The following is a 13430-nucleotide window of genomic DNA, read 5'->3' as shown; positions in this document are numbered from 1 at the left end:
GAAGGTGGGACATGCTAGTGTGCTATAAAGCATGAAGACAAGATTAGAGAAAAAAGAATGAAAAGGAACAAACAAAGCCTCCAAGAAATTCGGAACTATGTGAAAAGACCAAACCTACATTTGATTGGTGTACCTGAAAGTGATGGGGAGAATGGAACCAAGTTGGAAAACATTCTCCATGATGTTATCCAGGAGGACTTCCTCAACCTAGCAAGACAGGCCAAAATTCAAATTTAGGAACTACAGAGAACACCACAAAGACACTCAAGAAGAGAAACCCCAAGACATATAATCTTCAGATTCACCAAGGTTCAAATGAAGGAAAAACTGTTAAGGGCAGCCAGAGAGAAAGGTCAAGTTACCCACAAAGGGAAGTCCATCAGACCAATAGCAGATCTTTCTGCAGAAACTCTACACACCAGAAGACAGTGGGGACCAATATTCAACATTCTTAAATGATATGAAATCCAGAATTTCATATCCGGCCAAACTAAGCTTCATAAGTGAAGGAGAAACAAAATCTTTTACAGACAAGGAAATGCTGAAAGACTTTGTCCTACCAGGCCTGCCTTAAAAGAGCTCCTGAAGGAAGCACTAAATATGGAAAGGAAAAGCAAAACCGCAAAAACATACCAAATTGTAAAGACCATCAACACTATGAAGACACTGCATCAACTAATGGACAAAATAACCAGCTAGTATCATAATGACTGGATCAGATTCACACATAACAATATTAACCTTAAATGTAAACAAGCTAAATGCTCCAATTAAAAGACACAGACTGTCAAATTGGATAGAGTCAAGACCCATCTGTGTGCCATATTCAGAAGACCCATCTCACGTGCAAAGCACATATTGGCTCAAAATAAAGGGATGGAGGAATATTTACCAAGCAAATTGAAAGTTAAAAAAAGCATGGGTTGCCATCCTAGTCTCTGATAAAACAGACTTTAAACAAACAAAGATCAAAAAAGACAAAGAAGGGCATTACATTATGGTAAAAGGATCAATGCAACAAAAAGAACTAACTATTCTAAATATATATGCACCCAATACAAAGGCACCCGGATTCATAAAGGAAATTATTAGAGACCTACAAAGAGACTTAGACTCCCACTCAATAATAGTGAGGGATTTAACACCCCACTGTGAATATTAGATCAATGAGACTGAACATTAAGAAGGATATTCAGGACTTGAACTCAGCTCTGGATGAAGCAAACCTAATAGACATCTACAGAACTCTCCATCTCAGATCAACAGAATATACATTCTTCTCAGAACCACATCACACTTATTGTAAAATCAACCACGTAATTGGAAGTAAAACACTCCTCAGCAAATGCAAAACAATGGAAATCATAACAAATAGTCTCTCAGACCACAGGGCAATCAAATTAAAACTCAGGATTAAGAAACTCACTCAAAACCACACAACTACATGGAAACTGAACAACCTGCTTCTGAATGACTACATGGTAAATAATGACATAAAGGCAGAAATAAATAAGTTCTTTGAAACCAATGAGAGCAAAGAAACATGTACCAGAATCTCTGGGACACAGCTAAAACAGTGTTTACAGGGAAATTTATAGCACTAAATTCCCACAGGAGAAAGCAGGAAAGATCTAAAATCGACACACTAACATTACAATTAAAAGAGCTAGAGAAGCAAGAGCAAACAAATTCAAAAGCCATCAGAAGACAGGAAATAACTAAGATCAGAGCAGAACTGAAGGAGATAGAGATATGTAACACCCTTCAAAAAAATCAGTGACTCAAGGAGCTGGTTTTTTGAAAAGATTAACAAAATGGACCATTAGCCAGACTAATAAAGAAGAAAAGAGAGAAGAATCAAATACACACAACAAAAATGATAAAGAGGATATCACCACTGATCCCACAGAAATGCAAATTACTATCAGAGAATACTATAAAAGCCTCTATGCAAATAAACTAGAAAATCTAGAAGAAATGGATACATTCCTGGACACGCACACCCCAACTAAGTCTAAACTAGGAGGAATTCAAATCCCTGAATAGACTAATAACAAATTTTGAAATTGAGGCAGAAATTAATAGCCTCCCAACCAAAAAAAAAGGCCAAGACCAGATGAATTCACAGCCGGATTCTACCAGAGGTACAAAGAGGAGCTGGTACCATTCCTTCTCAAACTATTCCAAATAATAGAAAAAGAGGAACTCCTTCCTAACTCATTTTATGAGGCCAGCATCATTCTGATACCAAAACCTGGCAGAGACACACACAAAAAAGAAAATTTCAGACCAATATACCCGATGAACATCAATGCAAAAATCCTCAATAAAATACTGGCAAACTGAATCCAGCAGGACATCAAAAAGCTCATCCACCACGAAGAAGTCGACTTCATAACTGAGATGCAAGGCTGGTTCAACACATGCAAATCAATAAACGTAATCCAACGCATAAACAGAACCTATGACAAAACCACATGATTATCTCAATAGATGCAGAAAAAGCTTTTGAAAAAATTCAACACCATTCATGCTAAAAACTCTCAATAAACTAAGTATTGATGGAATGTATCTCAAAATAATAAGAGCTATTTATGACAAACCCACAGACAATATCATACTGAATGGGCAAAAATTGAAAGTATTCCCTTTGAAAACCAGCACAGGACAAGGATGCCCCCTCTCACCACTCCTATTCAACATAGTATTGGAACTTCTGGCCAGGGCAATCAGGCAAAATAAACAAAGGGTATTTAAAAAGGAAGCAAGGAAGTCAAATTGTCTCTGTTTGCAGATGACATGATTGTATATTTAGAAAACCCCATTGTCTCAGCCAAAAATCTCCTTAAGCTGATAAGCAACTTCAGCAAAGTCTCAGGATACAAAATCAATGTGCAAAGATCACAAACATTTCGATGCATCAATAACAGACAAACAGAGAGCCAAATCATGAGTTAATTTCCATTTGCAATTGCAAGAGAATAAAATACCTAGGAATACAATTTACAAGGGATGTGAAGGACCTCTTCAAGGAGTACAAACCACTGCTCAAGGAAATAAGAGAGGACACAAACAAATGGAAAAACATTCCGCCCTCATGGATAGAAAGAAGGAATATTGTGACAATGGCCATACTGTCCAAAGTAATTTATACATTCAATACTCTTCCAATCAAACTACCATTGACATTCTTCACAGAATTAGAAAAAAAAGCTACTTTAAATTTCATATGAAACCAAAAAAGAGCTTGTATAGCGAAGACAATCCTAAGCAAAAAGAACAAAGCTAGAGACATCACACTACCTGACTTCAAACTATAATACAAGGCTATAGTAACCAAAACAGCATGGTACTGGTACCAAAACAGATATATAGACCAATGGAACAGAACAGAGTGTCTCAGAAGTAACGCCACACATCTACAACCATGTGGTCTTTGACAAACGTAACAAAAACAGCAATGGGGGAAGGATTCCCTATTTAATAAATGGTGTTGGGAAAACTGACTAGCCATATGCTGAAAACTGAAACTGGACCCCTTCCTTATACCTTATACAAAAATTAACTCAAGATGTGTTAAAGACTTAAATGTAAGACCTACAAACCATAAAAACCCTAGACAAAAACCTAGGCAACACCATTCAGGACATAGGCATGGACAAATACTTCATGACTAAAACACCAAAAGCAATGGCAACAAAAACCAAAATTGGCAAATGGGATTTAATTAAACTTAAGAGCTTTTGCACAGCAAAAGAAACTAGCATCAGAGTGAACAGGCAACGTACAGAATGGGAGAAAGTTTTTGCAATCTATCTATCTGACAAAGGACTAATATCCACAATCTACAAGGAACTCAAATACATTTAAAAGAAAAAAGCAAACAACCCCATCAAAAAGTGGGTGAAGGATATGAACAGACACTTCTTAAAAGAAGACATTTATGTGATCAAGAAACATGAAAAATAGCTCATCATCATTGGTCATTAGAGAAATGCAAATCAAAACCACAATGAGATACCATCTCACACCAATTAGAATGGTGATGACTAAAATTTAAGGAAACAGATGCTGGAGAGCTGGAGAGGATTTGGAGAAATAGGAACGCTTTTATACTGTTGGTGGGAGTGTAAATAAGTTCAATCATTGTGCAAGACAGTGTGGTGATTCTTCAAAGATCTAGAACCAGAAGAACTATTTGACCCAGCAATTCCATTACTGGGTATATACCCAAAGGATTACTAATCATTCTACTATAAAGACACATGCACATATATGTTTATTGCAGCACTATTAACAATAGCAAAGACTTGGAACCAACTCAAATGCCCATCAATGATAGACTGAATAAAGAAATGTGGCAGATATACACCATGGAATATTATGCAGCCATAAAGAATAATGAGTTCATATCCTTTGCAGGGACATGGATGAAGCTGGAAACCATCATTCTCAGCAAACTAACACAGGGTCAAAAAAACCAAACACTGCATGTTCTCACTCATACATGGGAGTTGAACAATGAAAACACGTGGACACATGGAGGTGAATATCACACACTGGGGCCTGCTGGGGGCTGAGTGGCTAGGAAAGGGATAGCATTAGGAGAAATACCTAATGTAGATGATGGGTTGATGGGTGTAGCAAACCACCATGGCACGTGTATACCTATGTAACAAACCTGAACATTCTGCGCATGTATCCCAGAACTTAAAGAAAAAAAAAGTAAAAGGATAGAACAAAGTATACCATGTTAATCCTACTCAAAATAAAGGAGGTTTGGTATATTAACAGCAGAGTAGGTTTAACTTTTTAAGATTATTTGTTTCAGAGATGGGATCTCACTGTGTTGCCCAGGTTGGAGTGCCATAGTATGATGATCATAGCTCACTGGAGCCTCAAAATACTGGACTCAAACAGTTCTTCTACCTCAGCCTCCCAAATAGGTAGGAATACAGGTGCACAACACCATGCCTGGATAATATTTTATTTTTTTTAATAAATGGGGTCTCATTATGTTGTCCGGGTTGGTCTCCAACTCCTAGCCTCAAGCAATCCTCCCACTTTGGCCTCCCAACATGTACTCATGTTTCCAGCCAAAAAAGTAAATTTTAAAGCATAAAATATTACCAAGCATTAAAAGGGTCATTTATTTATCCTGTGGTCAGGATAATAATAATATAGTTGACAATTTCTTAGAGAATAACTCTAAATTTGTATGCTCTTAATACAAAGTTTCAAAATATATCAAGAAAAAATCTGATAGAAGACTTGAAATTAACTATCAACTAACATGTCCTAATATATCCTAACATGTAACTAGCTAAATAACAACTGACATATCCTAATAACTTAACTCTAAGAATAGAGCAATACTTTCATTAAGGAAAAACAGAACATATACCAAGATAGAGCGTTTGAAGAGCTATCAAATGAGCTTCAATAAATTTTTAAAGATTCTGTTTTCATACTCAATGAAAAATTAGAAATCAATAACAAAACTTTATCCTTAACTTCCTAAATATTTGGGATCTGCCTGATATGGTTCAAAATAACCCATGGGTCAAAGAGGAAATCAGAAAGCAAATTAGAAAGTATTTTGAAATGGAATGAAAATGAAAAGAAAACACATCTAAATTATGGGATGAATCTTAAATAGTTCTTAGAGTAATATTTATGTCACTATATATTAAAAAAGAAGAAATTATTCAAATTGATGACCTCATCTTATATCTTAAACTAAAAAGTGATAAGAGAAAATTAAACCTAAAGTAAGCAGAGGAGAGCAAACAATAAGTCTGAGTGAAAATAAATGAAATAGAAAATAGAAAAAATGATGGAGAAAATAATAAAAGCATATATGCTTCTTTCAAAATATAAAATTGATAAACTCTAGCCCAACTGAAAATTTAAAAAGAGAGGATAAAAGGACACAAATTGCCAATATCAGGAATCAGAGATGTTATATCCTCAAAGATGCAACACATACAAAAAGATAAGGGAATATGATGTACTACCCTATGCCAGTAAGTTGACAATATATGGAATAACAGAGGGCCTGAAAGATAAAATAACAAAGCTTACTTATGAGGAAATGGTAGAATAGCCTATGTATATTAAGTAATTTATACTGGATTTGTAGTTTAAATCCTACCAAAAGTAAACTCTATTCACAAGTGGCATGGTTGTATATGTAGAAAATCTAATGTGATCTTCAAAAAAGTGACTAGAAGAATGAATTAAGCAAGGTTCTGGAATAAAAAAATCAATATGCAAAAATTAATTGTATTTCTATATACTATTAATAGTAATGGCAATCAGAAGTTAAAATTTGAAATAGTATTTACAATAACTTCAGGGAAAATGAATTATTTATGGATATATTTAACTAAAATGAGTAATAATTGTACATAAATTCTAATACTAAAGTGAAAGAAGACCTAAATAAATGAAGAACTATATAATTTTCCTAGATTAATATGTGGTTAATGTGGTTTAGATATCAGTCCTTCTCAAATTAATATATAGATTTAATGAAATCTCAATTAAAATTATTGGGCTTTTCTCTAGAAAATAAGCAAATTCTAAAATTTACATGGAAATGTAAAGGTCATAGTATAGCCAAAGCATCTTCGAAAAAAAATTGGGGGGGTGGAGGGGAACTTACTCTACCTGATTTGTAGACTTATTGTAAAGCTACAGTAAATAATCAGATTGTATAGTATTAGTGGTAAGGTAGACAAGTGGATCAATAGAAGATATTAGAAAGTGAAAAAGTAGATTCACGTATATATAGTTAAAGTATATCAGTTGGGAAGTAGCAGATTTTTCAAAAAGCAGGGGTAGGACAATTGAATATTTATAACCAAAAGAGAAAAAAAATCTGTAATCCATCCTCACACATATAAAAATAGTAATGTAAAATGATTTATAGATCTAAATGTAAATCTTGAAATTATAAAAATTCTAGACGATAGCATAGGATGAAATGATTGTGACTCTGTGTTAGGGGCAAAGAGTTAGTAGATACTCCACCAAAAGTATAATTCACAAAAGAAAAACTAAATTCAACCTCATCAAAATTAACAATTGGGCTGGGCGCAGTGGCTCACGCCTGTAATCCCAGCACTTTGAGAGGCTGAGGCAGGTGGATCACTCAAGATCAGGAGTTCGAGACTAGCCTGGCCAACATGGTGAAACACTGTCTCCAATAAAAATACAAAAATTAGTCAGGCATGGTGGCACATGCCTGTAGTCCCAGCTACTCGGAGGCTGAACTGAGGCAGGAGAATTGCTTGAAGCTAGGAGGCCGAGGTTGCAGTGAGCCAAGATCGTGCCACTGCACTCCAGCCTGGGAGACAAAGTGAGACTCCATCAAAGTAATAATAATAATAATAATAATAGTAATAATAATAATAACAATTAAAGACACTGTAAGAAGCATTAAAAGACAGCAACAGACAAGAATAATTAAGAATAATTACAAACATACTTACACATAATGAATCTGATAATGTGTTTCCAGACTATGTAAAAATTCTCAAAACTCTATAGTAAAAAATTTCAGCCATATAAAGTAATAAGAATCTGTCACATGCCACAATTTGGATGAACCTTGAAAACATGCTAAATGGAAAGAAGCCATACCAGAAATTATCACTATTGCATGAATTCATTTATATGAAATTTTCAGAGTGTACAGATCTAGGGGAACAGAGTAGATTCATGGGTTGCCAGAGATGAGTTGAGGAAAAGATTAGGCATGATTGTTAACAGGTATAGGATTTCTTTATGGATTAATGAAAATATTCTGGAATAAAATAGTCATAATTTTTGTACAACATTGTGTAGATATACTAGAAACCACTGACATATACACTTCAAAATGGTGAATTATATGTCATGTGACTTATATCTCAATGTTAAACATTAGAGAATGAAAAAAAAAGTTTATTAATAAGAAAACGAGCAACCCTATTTTTAAAAATAGGCCAAGACTGTGAACAGATCCTTTTTAATAAAGATTTACACATAGTAAATCAGCATAGAAACAGTTTCTGAACATCACAAGTTAAAAAACACAGAAATACTAGTACACACACCAGTAAGGGTGACTAAAATTTTAAGACTGACCTTACCAAGTATGGTAAATGTCAAACAACTGGAACTCTCATTTACTGCAGGTAGGAATGTAAAATCTGACAGTTGCTTTTGAACAAAAGTGTAGTAGTTTCTTAAGAAGTTAAACGTATACCTACCATTTGACTCTGTCATCGCATTTTTAGGTGTTTATCAAATTAAAGCACATATGTTTATACATAGACTTGTACATAAAGGCTGATAGTAACATCATTAACATCATCTTTAATGACTCAAAACTAGAAACAACCAAAATGTCCCAAATGTCCAATTGCCTAAACGTGAATGGATAAACAAATTGCAGTATATCTATAAAATACAGTATTTCTCAGCAGTTAAAAAGACATGAAATAATGATACACACATTAATATGAGTGAATGTTAAAATAGTTACATGAATGAAAGAAATGAGGCAAACATGATTTCACTTATATAAAATTCAGTCATCCATTGTGAGAGCAGATAAAGGATTGCCAGAGAGGAATCCAGAGAGGTGAGGGCTGGAAGCAAGAGGTTAGAAAAGGGCATGAGGAACGCTTTGAGGATAATGCACATATTCATTACCTTCATTGCAGTGGTGGTTTTACTGGTGTACAAATAGATTATGTTTTACCAATTGTACTTTGAAATATTAGTCATTTATAATACGTCAATTATGCCTCCATAAACTGCACAAATACATTAATTTTTTAAAACTGAATCAAATAAACTGATTTAGTCTCTGGAGATATAACAGATAATTCATGTCAGAGTTCATGACATTTTAACCACATACTATGTGTAAACCAACATTATCAGGATGCCAATTCTAAGATGTTCATTTTGGAAGTGAGGCTGCAGCAAAGTAAAGCAATGTGCAGAAATATATGCAAGATAACTCATCTTGAGTTAGAGAGAAAGAATGGATCCCTAGTGATTTTGGTTCAATTATTGCCAAGCTTAACTTTGTTTCCTGAGATTCTCTTTTTTCACTTGAGTTTCTATGGGTTCTTTTCATCTTTAAAAACCAAACTTCCATCATTTGAACAGTCTTTTTATTCATTTATTTATTTTGATTTTTTTTGTAGGCACAGGTCCTTGCTATGTTGCCCAGGCTGGTCTCAAACTCCTGGTCTCAAGTGATCCTCTCACCTCTGCCTCCCAACATGTTGGGATTACAGGTGTGAGCCACCACAATTGACCTTTCCTTTCAAGCCTGGAGCAAAAACAAACAAACAAACAAAAGGCTTTGCTGGTGTTTCTATGAATTAATAAGTAGGTAACTAAATTGGCAAATAACCTAGACTGCTTTGACCAAGATTTTATTGACCAGTACCTTAGCTTGAGGTCCTTTTAGAAAGAGACACGGAAGTAAGAATTCAGGTAAAAATAATTTATTTAGGAGGTGATCCTACACTTTTACTGATACACAGACACTCTATGCTAATAATAACAGAGGTTATATACTCAGGGCACAGATGTCATCTGCTATGCCCAAGTAAGGGAAACCAGGCAAAACATCACTGCTTACAGAATTTTCTTTAAGAAGAGTTATTTCCAGCTGGCAATGCTGTATTTTATACCTCCCCTTGTTTTCTTCCCTTATCTAACCTGGCTCCCTGTTGCCAATAAGAACCAAAGTATGTATTGGCCTGAGGCACAACACGCACAGCATTAGCTAACCCTCACCTACTTCACCAGTGTCATCTCCTACATGATCCTGCCATAGATAACTCATTGAACTACTTGCAGTTCTGCAAATACACCGTAGTTTTGCATAACAGTATGAATTTAAACATGCAAACCAGCAACCAGAAATAGCTTTCCTCTGTGGTGACTGTTTATTTAACGTTTCAATATGCAACATAAATATACCAGCTTTTACCTGAATACTCCGAGCGTCTGTCTCCTCCGTGTCTCTGTGTGTATTTCTGAGACAGCATTTCCATTGCATTATATTGACGAATTCATTGCTGTATTCCAGTAGATCAGAAACTCCCTAGTGGCAGAGATTATTGCATTCATCTTAGCTCCAGTTGTTGGCACAATATTGTGCAGATCGAAAATGCCCAATAACTTTTATTGAATTGTGATTTTCATAATTTAAAATAGCATTAATAAATTAGCTAAATAAGTGACTGTGCACTTAAAGAGTAGTATATTATGCAGCTTTTAAAAAGAATCGACTAATGGTACATATACAGTTATGCAAAGGTAACCAAAATACATAACAAAAGTTTAAACATAATGTTAAGTGAAACTAACAAGTTACAGAATACTATACATAGTGTGATCCAATTTTTGTAACATTTTGGTAAAATACAAACATATCTATATAGAGTATTCATAACTAAATACATGTATTCTATGGAGAGTCTGGATAAATCATATAGTCATACATGACTTGACAACAGGGATATAGTCTGAGAAATGAGTCATTAGGATATTTTTTTCTTTGTGCAAACATCAGGCAGTGTATTTACACAAACCTAGATAATGTAGCCTACCACACAGCTAGGCTATCTAGTATAACCCACTGTTCCTAGGGTATAAACCTGTACAGAATACTACTGTACTGAATATGGCAGGCAATTATAACACAATGGTAAGTATCTGTGTATCTACACATATCTAATCATAGAAAAGATACAGTAAAAATACCAGATAAAAGATTTAAAATGATATGCCTGTATAGCATGCTTACCATGAATGGAGCTTGCAGGACTGAAAGGTGCCCTGGGTGAGCCTATGATTGAGAGGTGAGAGAATGTAAAAGCCTAGGACATTACATTACTGCAAACTTCATCAGGACATTACATTACTGCAAACTTCATCAGCACTGTACACATAGGATACACTAAGTTTACAAAAAAGTTTTTCTTTCTTCAGTAATAAATTAATATTGACTTATTATAACATTTTGCTTTATAGAGCTTTTAAATTTAAAAACTTTTTGATTTTTCTGTAATAACACATAGCTTAAAACACAAACATATTGTACAGCTAGCTATATAAAATATTCTTCTTTATATTCTTATTCTATAAGTTTTTTCCTATTTTTACATTTTTTAATTCTAATTTTGCTTTTTAAACGATTTTGTTAAGAACTAAGACATAAACACAAAAGTTATACTAAGCCTAAAAGGTCTCAGGAGCATTAATATCACTGTCTTCCACCTCCACATCTTGTCCTGAAGGTCTTCAGAGGCAATAACACAAGTGGAACTGTCATCTTCTGTGATAACAAGACCTCCTAAAAGGACCTACCTGAGGATGTTTTACAGTTAACATTTTTATAAGTAGTCATACACTCTAAAATAATAACAGATAGTATAGTAAATATGTAAACCAGTATCATAGTGATTTGTTATCATTATCAAGTATAATGTAATGTACATAATTGCATGTGTCATGCTTATAAACTATCTGTACAGTAGGTTTGTTTACACTAGCATCACCACAAATATGTAAATAATGCATTGCACTACAATATTATGATGATCACAACTTCACTAGATGATAGAAATTTTTCAGCTCCATTTTAATCTTATGAGATCACCGTACTATATGCAGTCCTTCTTTGACAAAATTGTTGTCGTGTGGTACATGACCATATACAAAACTATTAACAATGGTAATGCCTGGAAGCTAGAATTATGAAGCATGTACATTATGTATACAACTCTATGTTGTTTTAATTTTTATAATAATAAAGTAATTAATTTTATAGGATAAAAATAACAATGATAAATACAGAATTAGGTTTTATCATTAAAAAACCTAATTTAGAAATAGTAATGTGAGAATCCAGTTAATTCCATTTAAGTCAGCCAAGAAGCTTGAGTTCCATTTAACAGAGTATCCTTGTAGATTAAAAAAGAAAGGTGGTGGGGAAAAGCATAATGAGACGCTATGAAGGAAATTGAATTTTTTGTATATTTTAAGCTGAGATAGAGAAGACTTGGTAAGGAACATAACCTGTCTTCAAATTCTTGAAGACTGTTATATGGAAGAGGTCATAAATATGTTCTGTTTTGCCCTTGGGGTTTTACCAAGGTCTATGTGTGAAACTTGTAGAGAGAGATTTAGTTTTAGTATAAAAAGACACCTTTTGCATGGTCATCATTCTACAAAGATAGAAAGAACAAGCTCCATCGTTTCCTCATTTTCACAATACCTGAAGTTATCCAAATACAATCTGGAAAAACACATGTCAGAGAAATTGAGCAGTAACTCCCGGTTTGGTTAGAAGGGTTAAATGCCCTATCTAGGCTCCCTTCCAGCCATGAGGTTATGATATTGTGAGATCAGAAGTTTCCAAAAGAGCTTTGTAATTTTGAGGACATGGAAAGCATTTCTATAAAAAAGTGACTGTTTTATTAAATTTGGTTCATATTACACAGTTAAAAGCAAAATGAAAAGAAGTCTGGAGATGTAGTTCTCTTCCAAACTTTCTAATAAATTCATTCATTCATAAATTCAAAATTTATTGAGTGCCTGCTATGTATCAGGAACTTCATGAGAAAAAAATAAAAGAAAAAAAAAGGCATAGTCCAAGTAGTTTGTATTTGAATGGATGAAGAAAATTCTTAAGCAAACAATTACAATGCAATAGTTGAATCAATAGAGGAACGTAACACTGTTCAGTAGCAACAGAAAGAAGAGGAAGAACCTTGTCAAAGAATACCAAGAGATGTATGGGTAGGGGGACACACAGAAGCATGCAAATGTGTGAAAAAGGATGTAGATCTGCAAAAATGTAGGTGGTTTACTATTACTACAGCTTAGAACATCTATATTTTAAGAATATCAGGCTAAAAAGTCAAAGCCATGTTAAAGAGTATTTTGAATACCATTCTAAAAAAATGCAGAGTTTTCTTTAAAGGTAATTGGAAGCCACAGGAAAGACTTTAATAATTAAAAAGAAAAGAACACCAAGTATGCAATTTATAAAATTTGCACCTGTCAGTTCCATGAAGGAAAAGATGGTGAAAATTTAGATAAGAAAAGGAAAGCCAGTTAAGAAAATTTAATTGGCATTTCAAAATGTGGCTAAAGAAATGGAGAGAGAAGCAAAAGAAAGGAGGGCCAATAAGAAGGTAGGATAATCAGGATTCAGTGATTAACTGAATGTGGATATTGAAGGAAAAAGTAAAATTCACTAGGCCTACAGTGAGTCTGGTTTTTGAAACTGAGTAGATTATCCGAGACAAGGAACGCAGAAAGAGGAACTCTTTCTGGGAAAAATAAAAAAATAAATACAAAACAATAGACAATAGCATCAACACAAAATCTTCTCCTGTTTGATGTTA

The 13430-nt window shown here is 34.1% G+C and overlaps 1 long non-coding RNA gene across 1 annotated transcript in view; it reads right to left on the bottom strand.

The window, feature by feature from the left end:
* LOC102117796 (uncharacterized) overlaps window positions 1-11516 on the bottom strand; it is a 28343-nt gene extending 16827 nt beyond the window's left edge. Inside the window, exons 1-2 of the long non-coding RNA XR_274383.4 lie at window positions 10823-11516; window positions 10004-10117 (exon numbers count right to left, since the gene is read on the bottom strand). This is a non-coding gene — a long non-coding RNA (uncharacterized lncRNA). The remainder of the gene's footprint in view (window positions 1-10003; window positions 10118-10822) is intronic.
* Between the last annotated feature and the right edge of the window lie 1914 nt (window positions 11517-13430).

The sequence above is a fragment of the Macaca fascicularis genome, chromosome 2 (genome assembly GCF_037993035.2).
Source record: "Macaca fascicularis isolate 582-1 chromosome 2, T2T-MFA8v1.1".
Lineage (NCBI taxonomy): Eukaryota > Metazoa > Chordata > Mammalia > Primates > Cercopithecidae > Macaca > Macaca fascicularis.
Note: the sequence above shows the minus strand (reverse complement) of the source record. Positions and strands in the feature narration are given on the sequence as shown.